The sequence below is a fragment of the Rhinatrema bivittatum genome, chromosome 9, assembly GCF_901001135.1.
Source record: "Rhinatrema bivittatum chromosome 9, aRhiBiv1.1, whole genome shotgun sequence".
Taxonomy (NCBI): domain Eukaryota; kingdom Metazoa; phylum Chordata; class Amphibia; order Gymnophiona; family Rhinatrematidae; genus Rhinatrema; species Rhinatrema bivittatum.
The window spans coordinates 235,938,310-235,959,417 of record NC_042623.1 but is presented as its reverse complement, the minus strand read 5'-3'; the positions used below and the strand labels follow the sequence as shown (position 1 = coordinate 235,959,417).

Here is a 21,108-nt window from a genome sequence, read left to right as displayed (position 1 = left end):
AACCAGCGTCGCAGGGTGTGCATACCGTGCATTTGCACGGGGCGGCACATTTAGGGGGGTGGCGGCTACAGCACGCAGACACCAGGTCAGCTGGAACGCTGGGAGTAGCTGGAAATGGAGCCAGTTGCGGGTAATGCATGCGATGCCGGTGGTAGATAGTAAAAAATTGATTCAGGGAGAGGAGGGATTTGTGCCACACCGGCACAGCTTTAAAAAAAAAAAAAAAAGCTTTTCTCAGTAGCGCTGGCAGCTGGCAGATGAAACCATGGCTTAGAATACACTGGCAGAGAGGGAGGGTCCCCACAGCCAGCTTTTTTTGTTTTTGTAATTACTGCTCCATCCAGTTCTGAGCTGTGGCTGGCCCATGTAGTGGGGGGGGGGGGGGGCATAATTAATCTACGCAGAGGCCGGCCAGAAGCACAGGAGGAGGAGGAGCAGAAGCTTCAAGGTGGGGAGGAGTTGGTGAAAGAGGAAGGAAGGCTGCATCGTCCTGCACTGTGTCAGTCTGCCTGGGGCGGGAGGATGCAGCAAGCAGCAAAGAGGAAGAAGGCAGCAGAGCAGCAGCTTTGGGCAGAAGAGAGGGACAGAGGACAGTGTTAGCCTTATTGGAGCTGGAAGAGGTAATCTGAAGCAAACGAGGTATTCAGCTGAGGGAGGAAAGAGGGTAGGGAAAAAAACTGGACAAGACAATGAGCAGAGGGAAGGGACACAGGGCAGGGAGCAAACTGCAGGGCATTGCAGGAGGAAAGGAGGGAGTTGGGAGCAAACTGTGCAGGGCACTGAGTGGAGGGAGGGAGGGAGGGGGCAAGGGACAGGGAAAAAAACTGCAGGGCACTGAGCAGAGGAAGGGGTCACGGGCAGGGAAAACACTGTGCAGGGCGTGGAGGGAGGGAGGGGGCAGAGCATTGAGCAGAGGGGGAGGCATGGGGCAGGGAACAAATTGGTCAGGGAATTAAGCAGAGGAACAGGCAGAGAAAAAATTGTGAAGGACATTGAGGGAGGGGGCACAGGGCAGGGAACAAACTGCAGAGCATTGATGGACGGAGGCGCGGGTCCTGACAGATAGTTTATATAAGAACATAAGATTTGCCATACTGGGTCAGACCAAGCCCAATATCCTGTTTCCAACAGTGAACAATCCAAGTCACAAGTACCTGGCAAGTACCCAAACATTAGATAGATCACAAGCTACTATTGCTTATTAATTACTGTCATAGCAGTTTATGAATTTATCCTCTAGGAACTTAATTAAACCTTTTTTAAACCCAGTTACACTAACTGCTGTAACCACATCCTTTGGCAATGAACTCCAGAGTTTTAACTATGCACTGAGTGAAAAAGAATTTTCTTCGATTTGTTTTAAATGAGCTACTTGTTAACTTCATGGAGTGCCCCCTAGTCCTTCTATTATCTGAGAGAGTAAATAACTTATTTACATTAACTTGTTCAAGTCCTTTCATAATTTTGAATACTTCTATCATATCCCCCCCAGTCTTCTCTTCTCCAAACTGAACAGCCCTAACTTCTTTAGCCTTTCCTCATAGGACAGCCATTCCATGCCCCTTATCATTTTGGTCGCCCTTCTCTGCACTTTCTCCAGTGCAGTTATATCCTTTTTGAGATGCGGTGACCAGAACACACAGTATTCAAGGTGCAATCTCACCATGGAGCGATACAGAGGCATTATGACATCCTCCGTTTTATTTTCATTCCCTTCTTAATAATTCCTAACTTCTGTTTGCTTTTTTGATTGCCACAGCTCACTGGGCTGACGATTTCAATGTATTATCCACTATAACACCTAGATCTCTTTCCTGGGTGGTAACTTCTAAGATAGAACCTAACATTTGTAACTACAGCAAAGGTTATTTTTTCCTATATGCATCACTTTGCACTTGTCCACGATAAAATTCATCTGCCATTTGGAAGCCCAATCTTCCAGTCTCGCAAGGTCCTCCTGCAATTCATCACAATAGAAACATCAGCCCATCCAGTCTGCCCAGCAAGCTTCGACTCTTATTTTCCCATGCTTATCTGTTTCACCAACCACCAACTTCAGGGCTCTTTTTGGTAACTGTTTGATTCAAATTTCCTGCCACCTCCTGTCATTGATGCAGAGAATAATGTTGGAGTAATGTTGTAATGTTGGAGTAATGTTGTAATGTTGGAGTTGCATCAAAGCTGAGCATAAGGCTTATGTTTAAGGGTTGTAACCACCGCATCAAGCAATCTACCCCGCTGCTTGTTCACCCAGACTGCACAGATCGATGCCTTGTTGGATGATAACTGAATGCAAATCCTGTTTTCCTCGCTTCCCCCTACCGTTGAAGCAGATAGCAACGCTGTATATGCTTTCAAAGTGATATATCAGGCTTAATTGGTTTAGGGTATAACCACCGGAATAAGCAGCTACCCCCATGATTGTTTACCCAGATTGTGAAGTTCAGTCCTTGTTGATTGTTGCCTGAATGTAAATCCTGTTTTCTATTTTTCCCCCCTGCCATAGAAGCAGAGAGCAGCACTGTATATGTATTCAAAGTAATGTATCAGGCTTAATTGGTTTAGGGTAGTAACCAGCGTAATAAGCAAGCTACCCCCACGCTTATTTGTTTACCCAGATTATGAAGTTTAGTCCTTGTTGGTTGTTGTCTGAATGCTAATCCTCTTTTCCACATTATCCCCTGCCGTAGAAGCAGAGAGCAACGCTGTGTATGCATTCGAGTAATGTATCAGGCTTAATTGGTTTACGGTAGTAACCGCCGTAATAAGCAAGCTACCCCCATGTTTATTTATTTACCCAGATTGTGTAGTTCAGTCCTATTTGGTTGTTATCTGAATGCAAATCCTCTTTTCCACATTTCCCTTTGCTGTTGAAGCAGAGAGCAATGTTGGCGTTGCAATAACCGTGCAAGGGATTTTTTTGAGTAAGGGTAGTAATCACCAGGTAGTAAACATTTCAGCTTGAGATTTAACTACTCTGCATAATTTTGTGTCATCCGCAAATTTGATCACCTCACTCGTTGTAGCCCTTTCCAGATCATTTATAAATATATTAAAAAGCACCAGTCCAAGTACAGATCTCTGAGGCACTCCACTGTTTACCTTTTTCCACTGTGAAAACTGACCTTTTATTTATTTATTTAAAAACGTTTCTATACCGTCTTGGCAAATAAAATTTGAACAAAACGGTTTACAATTGTTCCTCAGAAATAAAACTTAAATAAACAAATTAAAATAAAGTAAAACATTAAAATAATAATAAAGTTTGAAAAAAACTACAATAGTGTTTGTATCAATATAAACTAATAATATTATAACTTTAGAAAATTAAATTTTACTTTAAATTTAATTTAAAAACAAGAAAGAGTGAAGAAAAAATAAGACATAATTATAATACAAAACGGAAAATGAAGAGTTACCTGGCCTCTTAATCAGTAATTCTAAATGTTTCTCTGAAAAGGTGTGTTTTTAATGTTTTCTTAAAATCCTTACTGTTAGAAATTTGACGTATTGAATTTGGTAAGGCATTCCAATGTATAAGTCCTTGCAACCGAGAATGCTCTAGTCTTGCTAGTCTTATAGATGGAATATCCAAAAGACTCATGTTTGAGGATCGTAATTCTCTTGATGGTTTTTAAATTCTTAATATGGAACAAAGCCATGAGGAGTTTGGGTTATTTAGTAATTAATGGATTATGATCAATATTTTATACAAAATTCGATATTTGATGGGTAACCAGTGCAATTTATATAGCATGGGGATGATATGCTGTTTTATCGATGTACCGCTGAGAATACGAGCTGCTCTATTTTGTAAACTGTAGTGATTTGATTGTTGAATCCGGTAAACCTAAATATAGACCATTACAATAATCCAGGCCTGAAAATAATAATGACTGGAGTACAGAGTGAAAATCTTGAGCAAACAGCAATGGTTTTAAACATTTTAGTAAATGTAATTTAAAAAAGGCATTTTTGACAGTTTTTGAAATATGACATGATAGGGAAAGGTTTGAATCTAATGTGACTCCTAAGCTACAAGCTTGTTTGGTGATTGGAATACATTCATTATCGATCATAATATGTGACAGTGGACTGTTAATTGGGTTTTTCAACAAAATTAAGAGTACAACTTCTGTTTTTTTTCGTGTTTAATTTCAGGCGGCTGTGAGCCATCCATTTTTCTATAGTTTTAATGTAAATTTGTACCAACGAAAGGGTTTCTGACCAGGATGATTTATATGGGACAAAAAGCTGAATATCATCCGCATATATTTTAAATTAAATATTTAATGCAGATAGAATGTTACATAATGGAAATAAGTATGTATTGAACAATATTGGAGAGAGTGAAGAACCTTGGGGAACCCCTGTAGGCATTGAATATGATGACGAGTGTGTGTTGTGTCCCGCAGCCGCAGACGGCCGTGGCCACACCCCCTACCTCACCCACTGTGGCGGGCCGCCACCGGCGGCATCGAGGAAGCTGGGGGAGTCAAGGCCATCTCGCCCTCGAGCCAGCGCGGGCCTCTGTGGTGGCTGTCGGCAGGGGAAGCACCTTGCTCTCCCCTCACGGCGTCGGGATGCCTCCTCCACGGCCCGGATCCATAGGCGCAAGGCCGCGGCTCCTCAATGAATTTAAAGGGGCCTCGTCCTTTAAATCGACTTTACCTGTGCCTGATGGGCCAGGCACAGGGACGTATATAAGGAGGCTCTCCACAGTCATTCTTTGACTTGGCAACTTTTGGGTTAGTCAGGTCTGCTTACTTCGGTGAGTTCTTCTACTTCGGATCCTTGTTCCTGTCTTGTCTTGGTGTTCCTGGTTCCTGACTTCAGATTGGCTACCGGTGATTCCTGGTGTGTGACTTTAGATTTGCTAGCGGTGATTCCTGGTGTGTGACTTCGGACTGGCAAGGGACGACCCTCTGGCTCTTGACCTTGGACTTCCTCTTGACCATCGTCTCCAAGGGCCCACCATCCTCCCATCGGCCCAAGGGTTCACAAGCCTGAGCATAACAGTGTGATCCTATATTTATTTGACAGGAACGGTTAGTAAGAAAACTATTGAACCATTCTAATACTGTGGATTGAATTCCAATGGACTGAAGACTGGACAGTAGAATAATATAGTCTAGCGAATCAAACGCTGCAGAACTGTCTAAAAGAATCAGTATAAAATCTGTATTAGAGTCAAAACTTCTTAAGAGTCAAAAGAGGACAACAAAAGGGTTTCTGTTGAGTGTCCCTCCCGAAAACCGTGTTGATTTGGATGTAATATTTCATGATCTGAGAGAAATTTGTTTAATTGATGCAAAACGACTGATTCTAAGGATTTTGATAATGAGGTTAAGGAGGCTATTGGACGGAGATTTGAAAACTCTGTGAATGCAGATGTTTTATTTTTTTGTATGGGAAGTATTGACGTTTGTTTTAAGCAATCTGGAAATACACCTGTCTCCAGCTATTGATTTATCATTTTAAAGATGTGATCTGAACAGATTTCTGCTAAACCTTTAAAAATTAACCCTGAACAGGAATTCAATGGTGAGTTAGATATTTTTTGTTTGCTTAAAATTAGTTTCACAGCAATTTTTGAAAAGGACGACTAATTAATAACTGGAGTTTATTCTTTATAATTTGGATAAGATAAATGCGAAAATTCTTGAGTTATTTTTTCTACTTTACTTTGAAAATATATTGCAATTTGATTACACATACGGGCGGATTTTCAAAGCACTGCTCGCGTAAATCCGCCCGGATTTACGCGAGCAGGGCCTTGCGCGCTGGCGCGCCTATTTTCCATAGGCCGCCGGTGCGCGCAGAACCCCGGGACGCGCGTAGGTCCCGGGGTTTTCGGAAGGGGGCGTGTCGGGGGCGGGACCCGATGATGCGGTGTTTCAGGGGCGGGGCACAGCGTTTCGGGGGCGGGACCGGGGGCGTGGCGCCGGCCCGGGGGCATGGTCCAGGCCTTCGGACCAGCCCCCGGGTCGTAGATTTACGTCTGCTTCTCGCAGGCGTAAATTTACGGACAAAGGTAAGGGGGGGGGTTAGAGAGGGCCGGGGGGGTGGATTAGGTAGAGGAAGGGAGGGGAAGGTGAGGGGAGGGCGAAAGAGAGTTCCCTCCGAGGCCGCTCCGATTTCGGAGCGGCCTCGGAGGGAACGGAGACAGGCTGCGCGGCTCGGCGCGTGCCGGCTGCCCAAAATCGGCAGCCTTGCGCGCGCCGATCCAGGATTTTAGAAGATACGCGCGGCTACGCGTATCTTCTAAAAGTACGCAAACGCGCATTTTTTAAAAATCTACCCCATAGTGTTATCTATGTTTTGATTTTTATTTTGGACCGGTGTAATTAAAGATTTTACAATATTAAATAGTGTGGCCGGATTATTTTTTGCTAATAACATTTTATTTGCATAAAAACTTTTCTTTACCTTGTTCACTTCTTGTTTATATATCCATAGTAAACCATAATAGGAATTTTTTGTGTTGTCATTTTTATTTTTCCGCCATATGCGTTCTTTCCTCCTAAGTATGGATTTCAATTGATGTAATTTACTAGTATACCATGATGTATTAGATTTATTCCTAACAGGAATTAATTTCATAGGAGCAATGTGAACTAAGGTATTTGTCAGAGTCTGATTCCATTGATCTATAGATTTATTTATATCCTCAAGACAGTGAGATAGGTAATTTTGGAGCCAATTCATTAATAAAGTCTTCTGTTTTTACAGATTTCCTTTTATGTAAGCAACTGTATTATTATTACTTTTGGGTTCTATAAAATGAATTGAAATAGATATCAAATAATGGTCAGACCAAAGAATTGGTTGGATAAAAAGCTCTTCTGATGGTATTGTAATGATAGCCAAAAACTTATGCCCACTGTCTAAAAAAACCATAGATCCTTCTCGAAAAAATAAGCAGCCATGGTTCTCTAAGGAGCTCCGTACCCTGACGCAAAACCTAAGACGGAAAGAAAAAGAATGGAGGAAGAACCCCAATCCCCATTCTCTAACCATATACAAAGCCGCCCTCCACCATTACAGAACGACAACGCTTCAAACAAAAAGAGATTTCTATGCCCTCCGTATCCACGATATGATATTCGACGCGAAGGCTCTTTTCTCGTACGTATCGGAACTCACCAAAACTGCTCCCCCTACTATCCCAGATGATACAGCCCAATCGAAAGCCAATGATCTGGCCTTATTCTTTCAGAACAAAATCTCAAACACCCTGGCTAGATTACCTACCAGCCCAAACTCACTGTCTCTGGATACCCTCCACCTACCAAACACAGACATAAGCTTGGAATCCTTTGATCCTACTCACACTATAGAGGTGGAAAATCTGATAAAAAGAATGAAACCTTCCACCCTCCCTCTGGACCAAATTCCCTCCAAATTTCTGATTCTCATACCAGAATACATCTCCAAATATCTAGCCGATATTATCAATTGTTCCCTTTCACAAGGAATATTCCCAGATGCTCTCAAATCGGCTACCCTCAAACCTATACTCAAAAAACCGAACCTAGACCCGAACGACCTCAACAATTACCGCCCCATTTCAAATCTGTCATTTGCAGCAAAGATCATGGAGAAAATCGTAAATAAGCAACTTTCAAATTACCTAGAAGACCATAATATTCTACACCTGTCACAATACGGTTTCTGTAAAGAACACAATACCGAAACCCTCCTCATCTCACTCCTTGATCAAATTTACATTGGCTTTGATAAAGGGCAATCGTTCCTCCTAGCCCTTCTCGACATCTCTGCAGCTTTCGATACTGTAAATCATAATACCCTTCTAAACCAGCTATCAGACATAGGAATTACAGGATCAGCTCATAGATGGTTCGACTCCTTCCTTAGCAATAGAGGCTATAAGGTTAAAATCAATAACAAGGAATCCTCTCACACTAACGCCCCATTCGGAGTCCCGCAGGGCTCCTCCTTATCGCCCACCCTGTTTAACATCTACATACTCCCTCTCTGCCACGTACTCTCAAATCTAAAACTTAAGTTCTATATATACGCAGACGATGTTCAAATTTTAATCCCCATATCCAAGTCACTGGACTCAACACTCAAATTATGGAACTCTCACCTGCAAACGATCAACCATCACCTTTCAAGCCTCAACCTGGTGCTCAACACTTCCAAGACAGATCTATTGCTAATTACCCCAGAAGCTCATAGATGGTTCGACTCCTTCCTTAGCAATAGAGGCTATAAGGTTAAAATCAATAACAAGGAATCCTCTCACACTAACGCCCCATTCGGAGTCCCGCAGGGCTCCTCCTTATCGCCCACCCTGTTTAACATCTACATACTCCCTCTCTGCCACGTACTCTCAAATCTAAAACTTAAGTTCTATATATACGCAGACGATGTTCAAATTTTAATCCCCATATCCAAGTCACTGGACTCAACACTCAAATTATGGAACTCTCACCTGCAAACGATCAACCATCACCTTTCAAGCCTCAACCTGGTGCTCAACACTTCCAAGACAGATCTATTGCTAATTACCCCAGAAGGCAGTCCCTTCCATCACCAACTGCAATCTAACATACAAATATCCCACGCTAGAGATCTTGGAGTCATAATTGATAGTCACTTGAACCTAAAGCAATTTATAAAACACACCACAAAGGAGTGCTTCTACAAGCTACAAGTACTTAAAAAACTCAAACTGCTCCTTTTTCATTACGATTGCAGATCTGTCCTCCAAGCCATTCTGTTCTCCAAGATTGACTACTGCAATTCCATCTTGCAAGGTCTCCCGGCTTCTACTATAAAACCCCTCCAGCTGCTCCAAAATGCAGCGGCGAGAATTTTGACGAATACTAATCGGAGAGCGCATATCTCTCCCATTCTAAAAGATCTTCACTGGCTCCCAGTAAACTTCAGGATTCTCCATAAATCACTGACAATTATCCACAAAAATATTCACCATCAGATCCCACTCGATCTTCTACTCCCTCTCAAATTGCACTCGACGGCCAGACCCTTAAGGGATGCCTACAAGGGATCCTTACATGTTCCTCCAATCAAAATTGTACACTACTCAAATATCAGAGACAGGATATTCTCTATCACAGGTCCCTCCATCTGGAACGCCATGCCTCCGGACCTCAGGCAGGAAACTTGTCTTCTAACTTTCAAAAAGAAACTAAAGACATGGCTGCTCTGCCATGCCTTCCCCGCCACTAGCCCAACAGCCTGACCTAGAACTGTTCCATCACTTATGTAAATAAACAAACGCTAATTACGCTCACAAGTCATCTTGAGGTCGGCTCCTTGCCTCCCTTCCATACTCTATTGTATATAGTACTATATCTTCGTTCTCCCTCTCTTTTTTTCCTACTCCCAGTTAAGGCTTCCTTGTTATAATGTAACTTTATGCTCCTTTTAATATATCTCTTGTTGATTGGTTGGTTTTAGTTACTGCTTAGTTCGATGTAAACCGAGTTGATTTGATTTGTATCAAGAAAGTCGGTATATAAAAGCCTTTAATAAATAAATAAATAAATAAATAAATAATGTTATATATGAAGAGTTAAAAAACATTAAAGTTTTTCCTCGTGAATGGATAGGCTCTTTAATTAACTGGTGCCAACCTAGACCTGCCATAGCATCTAGTAAGGCAGTAGTAATCGTGGAGGGGTTTGTCGTGTTTACATGTAAATTAAAATAGCCCATTATGATTGTTTCGTTTAAATTTAAAGGCAGTGATGTAATATTTTACAAAAGAGTGGCTATATTAGACTCTATTACTTTAGGGGGACAGTATAGCAATACTAAATTTAACGATGGCATAGTTATAATTAAAAATTCAAATGGTTCAGTAGCAGAAAGCGGTTTTTGTGTCGGGCAAAGCGTTGATTTAATTATTGCTAATACCCCTCCTCCTTTCCAATTTAGTCTAGGCACAGACCATTTAATCCTACTCTCTGTTTCCTGTCTTTTAACCAACTTGCAATCCACAAAAAGACATCACTTCCTATCCCATGACTTTGTCAAATGCCTTCTGAAAATCCAAATACACCACATCTACCGGTTCACCTCTGTCCACATGTTTATTCACTCCTTCAAAAAAATGTAGATTTGTGAGGTATGACTTCCCTTGGGTAAATCCATGCTGGCTATGTCCCATCAAACCATATCTATATAAATGTTTTGTGATGTTATTCTTTATAACAGTTTCCACGATTTTTCCTAAAGTCAGGCTCACCGGTCTATAGTTTCCCAGATCACCCAGGATCCCTTTTTAAATATAGAGGTTACATTCGCCATCTTCCAATCTTCAAGTAGATCGGATGATTTTAATGATAGGTTACAAATTTTTACTAATAGGTCTGAAATTTCTTTCAGAATCCTGGGGTGTATACCATCTGGTCCAGGTGATTTACAACTCTTAGGGGCGGATTTTCAGAGCCCTGCTCGCGTAAATCCGCCCGGATTTACACGAGCAGGGCCCTGCGCGCCGGTGCGCCTATTTTACATAGGCCCACCGGCGCGCGCAGAGCCCCGGGACTCGCGTAAGTCCCGGGGTTCTCCGAGGGGGGCGTGTCGGGGGCGTGTCGGGGGGCGGTCCCTGTCGGCGCGCCGTTTTGGGGGCGTGTCGGCAGCGTTTTGGGGGGCGGGTACGGGGGCATGGCTACGGCCCTGGGCGGTCCGGGGGCGTGGCCGCGCCCTCCGTACCCGCCCCCAGGTCGCGGCCCGGCGCGTATCTACTAAAATCCAGCTTACTTTTGTTTGCGCCTGGAGCGCAAACAAAAGTAAGCTATTCGCGGAGTTTTGAAGATCCGCCCCTTAGGTTTGTCAATCAGGCCTACCACATCTTCCAGGTTCACCATGATTTGATTCAGTTGATTTGAATCATCACCCATGAAAACCCTCTCTGGAATGGACCTCTCTCCACTATCCTCTACAGTAAACACTGAAGCAAAGAAATCGTTAATCTTTCTGCAATGGCCTTGTCTTTTCTAAGTGCCGCTTTAATCCCTTGATCATCCAATGGTCCCACCGACTCCCTTGCAGGATTTCTACATCTGACATATTTAAAAAATGTTTTATTGTGCTTTTTTGCCTCTATGGCCAACTTCTTTTCAAATTCTCTCTTAGCCTGTCTTATCAATATCTTACATTTAACTTGCCAATGTTTATGTTTTATCCTATTTTCTTCTGATGGATCTTTCTTCCAATTTTTGAATGAAGATCTTTTGGCTAAAATAGCCTCTTTCATCTCACCTTTTAACCATGCCAGTAATCGTTTTGCCTTCCTTCCACCTTTCTTAATGTGTGGACTGCACTTCTAAGATGGTATTATTTAACAATGTCCATGTCTCTTGCACACTTTTTACCTTTGTAGCTGCTACTTTTAGTTTTTTTCTATTTTCTCATTTTATCAAAGTTTCCCTTTTGAAGGTTTAGCACTAGAGCCATGGATTTACATAGTCCCCCTTCCAGTCATTAATTAAAATTTGATCATATTATGATCACTATTGCCAAGCAGCCCCACTACCGTTACCTCTCTCACCAAATCCTGCACTCCACTGAGAATTAGATCTAAAATTTCTCCCTCTCTCGTCGGTTCCTGAACCAATTGCTCCATAAAACTGTCTTTTATTCTATCCTGGAACTTTATCTCTCTAGCATGCCCTGATGTTTCACTTACCCAGTCAATACTGGAGTAATTAAAATCTCCCATTATTACTGCACTACCAGTTTGGTTAGCTTTCCTAATTTCTCTTAGAATTTCAGTGATCTTCTCACCATTTTAACCAGGTGGACAATAGTATACTCCTATCACTATACTCTTTCCCAACACACAAGGGATTTCTACCCATAAAGATTCGATTGTGCATATAGTCTCATGCAGGATCTTTATCCTGTTGGATTCTATGCCATCCCAGACATAAAGTGCCACCCCGCCACCAAGATGCTTATCTCTGTCATTGCGATATAATTTGTATCCTGGTATAGCACTATTGCATTGGTTATCCACGTTCCACCACGTCTCTGAGATGCCAATTAAGTCTATTCATCCTTCATTGCTATATACTCTAATTCTCCCATCTTACTTCATTTTTTTTTTTTAATTACTGCTCCATCTGTGCTGTGGCCAGCCAGAAGCAAGCAGAAGGAGCAGCAGCAGAAGCTTTGAGGTGGGGAGGAGCTGGTCAGAAGAGGAAGGAAAGCTGCATCATCCTGCACTGTATCCGTCTGCATGGGGCTGGGGGATGCAGCAAGCAGCAAAGAGGAAGAAGGCAGCAGAGTAACAGCTTTGGGCAGTAGAGAGGGGCAGCAGCAGTGGAGGAGAAATAAAAGGCCCCATGGTCCCTGCTTGCCTGGATGCGTGTGTGTGTGTGTGTGTGAATGAGAGGCTGCCTGGGTTGCATGTGTGTGTGTGTGTGTGATGGTCTGTTTATGTTCTGCGTGTGTGTGTGTGTGTGTGTGATGGTCTGTTTATGTTCTGTGTGTGTGTGTGTGTGTGTGTGATGGTCTGTTTATGTTCTGCATGTGTGACTGAGGTGAGGTATTCTAATAGGAAACAATTTAGTGTTATATGGCTTTTGGAGGGTTAAGCCCACACCCAACACACATCACAACAGGCTTAACACCACATGGGTTCCAAGTGTCTTTCTTGCAGGGATTTCTGGTTGGCATCCCAGCAGTGAATGTAAATATAATGTAAGTGATATTTTTATCTCAAAATAATGTAAATTTTTATGTAAAATGTTAATATAAATGTAAAACTTAACTATGTGTGAATAGAGGGCGGGCTTGTGTGTGTATGCGCGTTGTGCAAAGCTATATGGTTTGCCTAGGGCAACTAATATCCTTGCACTGGCCATGGATGCTGGGGCAGGGGGAAGGTGTCAGTTTTTAAAGTTTATATCATTAGAGGGAGCTGGGCTTTATTTGTTAGGCTCAGGATACAGACTGAATAAATGGGGTGGGGGGGGGGGGGGGGGGGACGACAGCATAGTAATTATTTGCATAGGGCAGCAAAAAAGCTAGCACCAGCCTGTGTAACATCAGGACATGCTAGAGACGAAAAATTTCCTGGACGTAATAAACGACTGTTTCATGGAGCAATTGGTTCAGGAACCAATGAGAGCGGGAGCTATTTTAGATTTAATTCTTAGTGGGAAGCAGGATTTGGTGAGAGAGGTAATGGTGGTGGGGCCACTTGGCAATAGTGATCATAACATGATCAAATTTGAACTAATGACTGGAAGGGGGACAATATGTAAATCTACAGCTCTAAATTTTCAAAAGGCAAACTTTGATAAAATGAGGGAAATAGTTACAAAAAACTGAAGGGTGCAGCTGCAAAGGTTAAAAGTGTACAACAGGCGTGGACTTTGTTTGAAAACACCATTTTAGAAGTGTAGTCTAGATATATTCCATGCATTAAGAAAGGTGGAAGGAAGGCCAAATGATTACTGGCATGGTTAAAAGGTAAGGAGAAAGAGGCTATTTTAACAAAAAAAGAAATCCTTCAAAAATTGGAAGAAGGATCCATCTGAAGAAAATAGGAAAAAGCATAAGCATTGTCAAGTTAAATGCAAAACATTGATAACGCAGGCTGAGAGAGAGTTAGAAATGAAGTTGACTGTACAACTGCAAAAACTCATAATAAAAACTTTTAAAATATATCCGAAGCAGGAAACCTGTGAAGGAGTCGGTTGGACCGTTAGATGACTGAGGGGTTAAAGGGACTCCTAGGGAAGATAAGGCCATCACAGAAAGACTAAATGAATTCTTTGCTTCTATGTTTACTATGAGGATGTTGGGGAGATACCAGTCCCAAAGATGGTTTTCAAGGATGAGGAGTCAGATGAACTGAACCAAATCATGGTAAACCTGGAAGATATAATAAGCCAGATTGACAAATTAAAGAGCAGCAAATCACCTGGACCTGATGGTATGCACCCCAGAGTTCTGAAGGAACTAAAAAATGATATTTCAGATCTATTAATAAAAATGTATAACCTATCATTAAAATCATTCACTGTGCCTGAAGACTAGAGGGGGGCCAATGTAACCCCAATATTTAAAAAGGGCTCCAGTGATGATCAGGGAAACTATAGACCGATGAGCCTGACTTCAGTGCCGGGAAAAATAGTGTAAACTATTCTAAAGATCAAAATCGTAGAGCATATAGAAAGACATGGTTTAATGGAACACAGCCAGCATGGATTTACCCAATGGAAGTCTTGCCTCACAAATCTGATTCATTTTTTTGAAGGGGTTAATAAACATGTGGATAAAGATGAACCAGTAGATGTAGTGTATTTGGATTTTCAGACAATATTTGACAAAGTCCCTTGTGAGAGGCTTCTAAGAAAACTAAAAATTCATGGCATAGGAGGCAATGTCCTTTTGTGGATTACAAACTGGTTAAAAGACATGATTAAATGGTCAATTTTCTCTGTGGAAAAAGGTAAGCAGTGGAGTGCCTCAGGGATCTGTACTTGGACCGATGATTTTCGATATATTTATAAATGATCTTGAAAGGGATACGATGAGTGAGTGATCAAATTTGCAGATGATACAAAATCATTCAGAGTAGTTAAATCACATGCGGATTGTGATAAATTGCAGGAGAACATTGCGAAACTGGAAGATTAGGCATCCAAATGGCAGATGAAATTTAATGTGGACAAGTGCAAGGTGATGCATATAAGGAAAAATAACCCAGGCTATAGTTACACAATGTTAGGCTCCATATTAGGAGCTACCACTCAGGAAAAAGATTTAGGCATCATAGTTGATAATATTTTGAAATCGTCGGTTCGGTGTGCTGCGGCAGTCAAAAAAGCAAACAGAATGTTAGGAATTATTAGGAAGGGAATGATGAATAAAACGGAAAATGTCATAATGCTTCTGTATCGCTCCATGATGAGACCTCACCTTGAGTGCTGTGTACAATTCTGGTTGCAGCATCTCAAAAAAGATATAGTTGCACTGGAGAAAGGCGAACAAAATGATAAAGGGGATTGAATGGCTCCCCTATGAGGAAAAGCTAAAGAGGATAGGGCTGTGTTAAGGTTTGCTGCTCGGAGTTAGCAATCTGTTAGGGTTGCTCCTCCCTAGGGGAGGAGTTAGCAGTCTGTTAGGAATCTCCGTGAGGAGTTAGCAATCCTGTTGAGCTTTCCTCCCCCAGAGGGGAGGAGCCAGCAATCTGTTAGTGACTCTGCTAGGGTTAGCAGTCTGTTGGCAAACTGTTATAGAGTTGCTCCCCAGAGGGGAGAGGTCAGCAACCATATAAGATCTGTTCTTCCAGAGGGGAGGAGTTAGTATCTGTTATGGACCTCCGTACAGAGTGGCAACCTGATATACGAGAGTTCCCCTGAAGGGAAATGTTGGCCATCTGTATGGTTCCTACTAAGAAGTAGCAATTGGTTATGATACAGTTCCTGAGGAAGGAGATGTTAGCAATAGTTGAGGGTTAGGCTGCAAGGTAGCAGTTTGTTGTACTCAGCTCTTGAAGTGTGAGAGATGAGCACTCTAATGTAGAATGGTGAATCCTTGGGCTGATGGCAGATGACAGCGCCCCCAGGAGGATATCATGAGAGGGACCACCGGCTAGGCTGGAGTATGGAGACAGTCACAGATAGTTCTCTATTAGACAGGTAGTAGAACCACCAGAGGTGGCAGTAGTGAGCTGATGTGCCCGGCAGGGCTGAAGTCCTTCAGATCCTGGAACTTCTATCTCCGGGTTTGCTGAGCTGTAGAGAGAGACTCATAGTGAGTAGACAGGGTAAGCTGGATACATAACCAGAAGTAGATGATACACTCACATAGATTAATAAGAAGGCTCAGTAGCTGGAGAGAGTTAGGCCCTCGAGGAGCGAGTACCTGGTTCCAGGGACAGCTCAGAGAGAGTGATGGTAACTCACAGTTATCTATCTCTGTAATGGTTTCTTAGGCAATAGAGAATAGTTAGTATATTCAGGAACAGGAGCCTCTAGGCGAATACTGGTTCCTATATGCAAACTGAAATAAGAACTCACAATATCTGTATATGAAATAGTTTCTGAAATAGAAGAGAGTCTTCGAAGGTTTTAGGAACATGGGCCCTTGAGGAGGGAGTACTGGTTCCTATCTGCAATCTCTAATAATAACTCACGATCTTCGTACCTGCGATAGCATCTTAGACAGAAGAGAATCTTCAGAGTTCTAGGAACATGGGCGCTCGAAGCAAGTACCGGTTCCTATCTGTAATAGAAACTCACAATGTTCATGTCTGCGATCGCTTCCAGGCAATAGGGAGTCTTCTGAGCGTTCAGGGACATAGACCCTCGAGGAGCGAGTACCGGATCCCATCTTAGCAATCTGAAAACAAGAAGGGAGAGCGGGGCCCCCGAGGAGAGGGTACCCCTGGTAAGTTTGAAGAGGCAGAGCAGCGGAGAATGAAGCGGGTCGAGATGATCCCCGCAATCAATCCCTTGCTAACTCGATTCGTAAGGTAAGCAAAGACCTTTTATGTTGGAAGCGGATGACGTCACTACGGGGGGACGCCCCCGAGGTTCGCGCCCTTCGTCATCATGAACATGGCGGATACGCAGTGTCAGGCCAGCCCGGGGACTCTGGGAAGAAATGGCGAGGAGAAGCCGCGGCAGCAACTGTCCATCAGACCTGAAGGGATTCGCCTCAGAGGTAGAAAGGGTGGAGCGAGGGCAAGAGCAGGCACGAACGCAACAGGCTGTTCAACTTGGAAAAGACAGCTGAGGGGGATATGATAGAGGTCTTTAAAATCATGAGAGGTCTAGAAGGGTTAAATGTGACTCGGTTATTTACTCTTTCAGATAATAGAAGGCCTAGAGGGCACTCCATGAAATTAGAAAGTAGCACATTTAAAACAAATCGTAAAAAATTATTTTTCACTCAACGCACAATTAAGCTCTGGAATTTGTTGCCAGAGGATGTGGTTAGGGCAGTTAGTGCAGCTGGGTTTAAAAAAGGTTTGGATAAATTCCTGGAGGAAAAGTCCATTAACTGCTATTAATGAAGCTGACTTAATGAATAGCCACTGCTATTACTGGCATTAGTAGCATGGGACTATTTAATGTTCTGGTACTTGCCAGGTACTTGTAACCTAGACTGGCCACTGTTGGAAGCAGGATGCTGGGCTTGATGGACCCTCAGTATAGCATATTTTATGTTCTTATATTCTTAAAACTTTCACTAGGCATGAAGAAATTATTTAATTGAATTACATTTTTTATTTATATTCTGCCTTTCATAACTGGTTAGCCACTGCAAAGTGGATTACATTCAGGTAGTATAGGTATTTCCCTGTCCCCAGAGGGCTTATAATATCAGAAAATGTTAAAGTATGCAAGGACCTAAACATTTTTTGCAGCTTTAATAAATGTAAGTTCAGGAGGGTGCAAAAAAGGCCCTGAAGTGGAGGTGAGAGTGGGACACTTCAGATCCATGGTGAGACAGCTTAATAATGTTCATGTCTGCTATGATTTTCTACAATATTAATGATATTAATTATACATGTATAAAATTCTCAAATGTCTTTCTATTTCTTTGATGGCACTAAACTGAAACAATGCTGTATCACTAAGGTAAAGCCTTAGGGTGGCTAAGGATGGCTTAACCAGTCCAATACAGAGCTGGTGTTTGTGAACAATGAGCAGGTGCTGCCATCTCGTGGGTAAGAGGAAGACATGGCAGACAGAGCAGTTAAAATGGTGGCATGGAAGGCATTAGTACAGTTAGATAGAGCACTCAACATTTACAGCAGCTTAAAAAACTAAAACTACACCCAACCAGAGCTTTTATTTACCATAAACACCATCATCGCCCCCATAATAATAAAAACACAAATTAATAAAAATTTGGCTTGCTGTCCTTGCCACAAATCAGTGATGAAGTGCCCCACATAATTCACAGATCTGTAGCAATCCGAAAGGGGTGAACACAGCTATTATGGCCCTGTTACGCTAATGAGTGAAAGTGTGGACCCCTTGCCTGAGGAGGAGTTGGCACTACCTGAGAGGGCGAACCTCTGCAGGTTCCCTCTGTCGGGAGGCGAGGCTGACTGATGCAGGGGCCGGCTGGAGCTTCACCAATACCAATCCCGTTCCCCGCGGATTGAGCCTTTGGGTGCGTGGGGCCAGCTGGTCTTAGGTGGGCCCCCGTGAAGACAGTAGAAGGTCGATGATCAGTCCGATGTCAGAAGTCTGAGGGTTGCCAATAGCCGGTCCAAGATTGGAAGCCTGAGAGTCGTTGGAAGCCGGTCCGGGGTCAGAAGCCAGAGTCGTCAAAAGCCGGTCCAGGGTCAGAAGCCAGAAGAGTGATCAGAAGTCGGTCTAAAGTCAGAAGCCAGAAGATCCATCCAAGGGAGAAGGAGCAGGAGCTGGAACCAGGCAGGAAGACAGGAGCAGGTCCGAGGAAGGCAGGAAGCGGAGCACGGGGCACAGGAACAGGAACTCAGGAAGCAGGAACTCTGAAGCAAGCACGGCACCAAAACAACGCCAGACTTGTTACCAAGTCGCCAGGGAAGTGTCCTGTGAGGTCTTTTATAGGGCAGCACCCTGGCGTCCAGAGGAGGGGCCGGCAGCGGCTTCCTGCCGTAGGCCCTTTAAATCTGTTGCTGAGGCACGCGCACGCGCCTAGAGCCGGAAGTGGCTGGGGGCGGCGCCGGCGGCATTTTGCAGGCCACGCTGGCGTCAGCAGCTGCGGAGGCCCTCCGGCCTTGGGGAACACCGTGGACGGAGGAACCGGCCTGAGGGGTAAGCATAACAGTACCCCCCCCCCCTCCTGTTTCCAACAGTGGCCAATCCAGGTTACAAGTACCTGGCAAGTACCCAAAAATTAAGTATATCCCATGCTATTGATGCTAGTAATAGTAGCAGTGGCTATTTTCTATCAACTTGATTAATAGCAGGTAATGGACTTATCCAAGAACTTCTCCAAACCTTTTTTAAACTCAGCTACACTAACTGCACTAACCACATCCCTTGGCAACAAATTCCAAAGGTTAATTGTGCATTGAGTGAAAAAGAATTTTCTATGATTAGTTTTAAATGTGCCCCATGCTAACTTCAAGGAGTGCCCCCTAGTCCTTCCATTATCCAAAACAGTAAATAACCGATTCACATTTACCCATTCTAGACCTCTCATGATTTTAAAGACCCAAGCTAACAGCGTATTGCATTGTGTTTTATAGTAGGATGGGACTCCACTTGGAACCTACTCGCTTTTCCTCTGGAGTACTTTTTCAAAGAAAGGGCATAAATAAAACATGAGGGTTTTTTTTTCCTAATGTGTTTTCCTTGAAGCCTTATAGAAAACACTTAGGAAAACCATTTGCACCACAGAACATTGAGAGTGAGTGAGTGGACACAGCGACTGGGGAAATTACTCTAATTAGAGTGAATCGTGTGTAAACAATTTCAGCCATATGAGCGGTGGGATCACTACTACCTCCACAGCCTACCGTATGCTGTCGTTCATAAAATGAAATGAACTCTGGATTGAAGCAGCAGGAGAGATTCCAATAATCCTGATTCTTCTCAGATGAAAATTCTAATTCTATTTCTTTGGAGGATGAGGGATAATTTTCTTTCCTCTTTTTTTCCTTACATTTCTAGGTGCATTTTTTAAAATCATGTACACAAAAAGAAATATTGAAGTCCATATTCACAAACATTTAGCTGGATAGCTCAGCAGTTATCCAGATAAATGAAGATCTGGGCACTTATCTTCCTAAATTCTAGCCAGATAATAGCTGGAAAAGTCAGGAGCATTCTGGGGGCTTAACTGGGAGGAGTTGAGTTAGCTGAATAACTTATCCAGCTACTCTGGTTGGCCTGTACATCTGTCCTAAAGTTAGCAGTGCATCTGTGCCACTGGATAAATGGCTGAATATGGACCTCATTATTGTTTTAAAGCATAATCACCAGGAAGATTCCCCTATGCTTCATAACATCATGCTCAACTTCTTATAAAACCACACAGATCGGAGGATGGAGGGGTTCACATGGTACCATGTGAGGGCTAAGACGTGTTTTTAGTCACTTTGGAGGCCTCCTCTCCCTGATTTAATTTTTTTGGGGGGGTTATCTTTGCAACTAACCCTCCTGGATTTTCTTTTTCGGATTGTGAGTGATTACATTGCAACAATCAGCAGAAGAAGCCAAATGGTCCATCCAGTAAACTGCATATGTTGGCAAATGCTGTTTCTTGCAAACCACCCCCAAGCCCTCTAGCAGGGACATCAACTGCCGCTCTATGCAGGTTACCCCTATTCTGTTAGGGTAGCAACTGCTGCACCATATAGGTCACCCCAAGCCTTATGTTAAGGGTAGTAATTGCCGCTCCATGAGGAATTCCCCAAGCCTTATGTTAAGGTTAGTAATTGCCGCACCATGCTGGTTATCCCCAAGCCTTACATTAAGGGTAGTAATGTTTATAATCAAAATCAAGTGACCGCGGAGGCGCGGCCGTTTCTGGAATGGGTGTTGTGAGCCCTTGGGCCATGGCACAACTCAGGGAGGAGCCCCAAGACACACCGCGTGAGGTGAGCTGGTGCGAGCACAGGTAACAGGGAGCAGGACAAGGCTGAAGTGAAGACAAGGAGACGGAAGGTCTGACCCTCTACTGGACCTGCATGCCCCAGGATGACCAACAACACAATGTTGATCAATGAACAATCCTCCGACCGTTCCAAGCTCTTTCAGACCTGCCGCTGGGTAATGGCAATAGGCGGCAGGCCAGACAGAGGACGAGGGCAGGCGGAGTCCTTGGAACATGGAAGACTTTGGACGAAGACTCAGGTGAGGACACTGTATACAGAGACTCAGGCAAGGACACTGTAGACGGAGACTCAGGCGAGGACGTGGATACGAAGGCAAGGATCAAGACACTGTAGACATAGGCTCAAGTCATAGTATCAAGGCACTGTAGACGAGGACTCAAGGCATAGGATCAAAGTTCTGGGTCGAGACTGCGACGCAGCGCACCCTACACAGTCCACCCACGGGACTGGTCGCGGACCATGCTGGACTCAAAGCAAACTCTAGGAGAGATAATGGAGGCTGAAGCTGGAACATGGCAAAGATACTG

At 43.4% G+C, this 21,108-nt stretch overlaps 1 protein-coding gene across 1 annotated transcript in view; it reads right to left on the bottom strand.

Moving 5' to 3' along the window:
• The window catches only part of MCF2L2 (MCF.2 cell line derived transforming sequence-like 2), a 774,003-nt gene that overhangs the window by 668,941 nt on the left and 83,954 nt on the right, over positions 1–21,108 (bottom strand). The window lies entirely within an intron of this gene.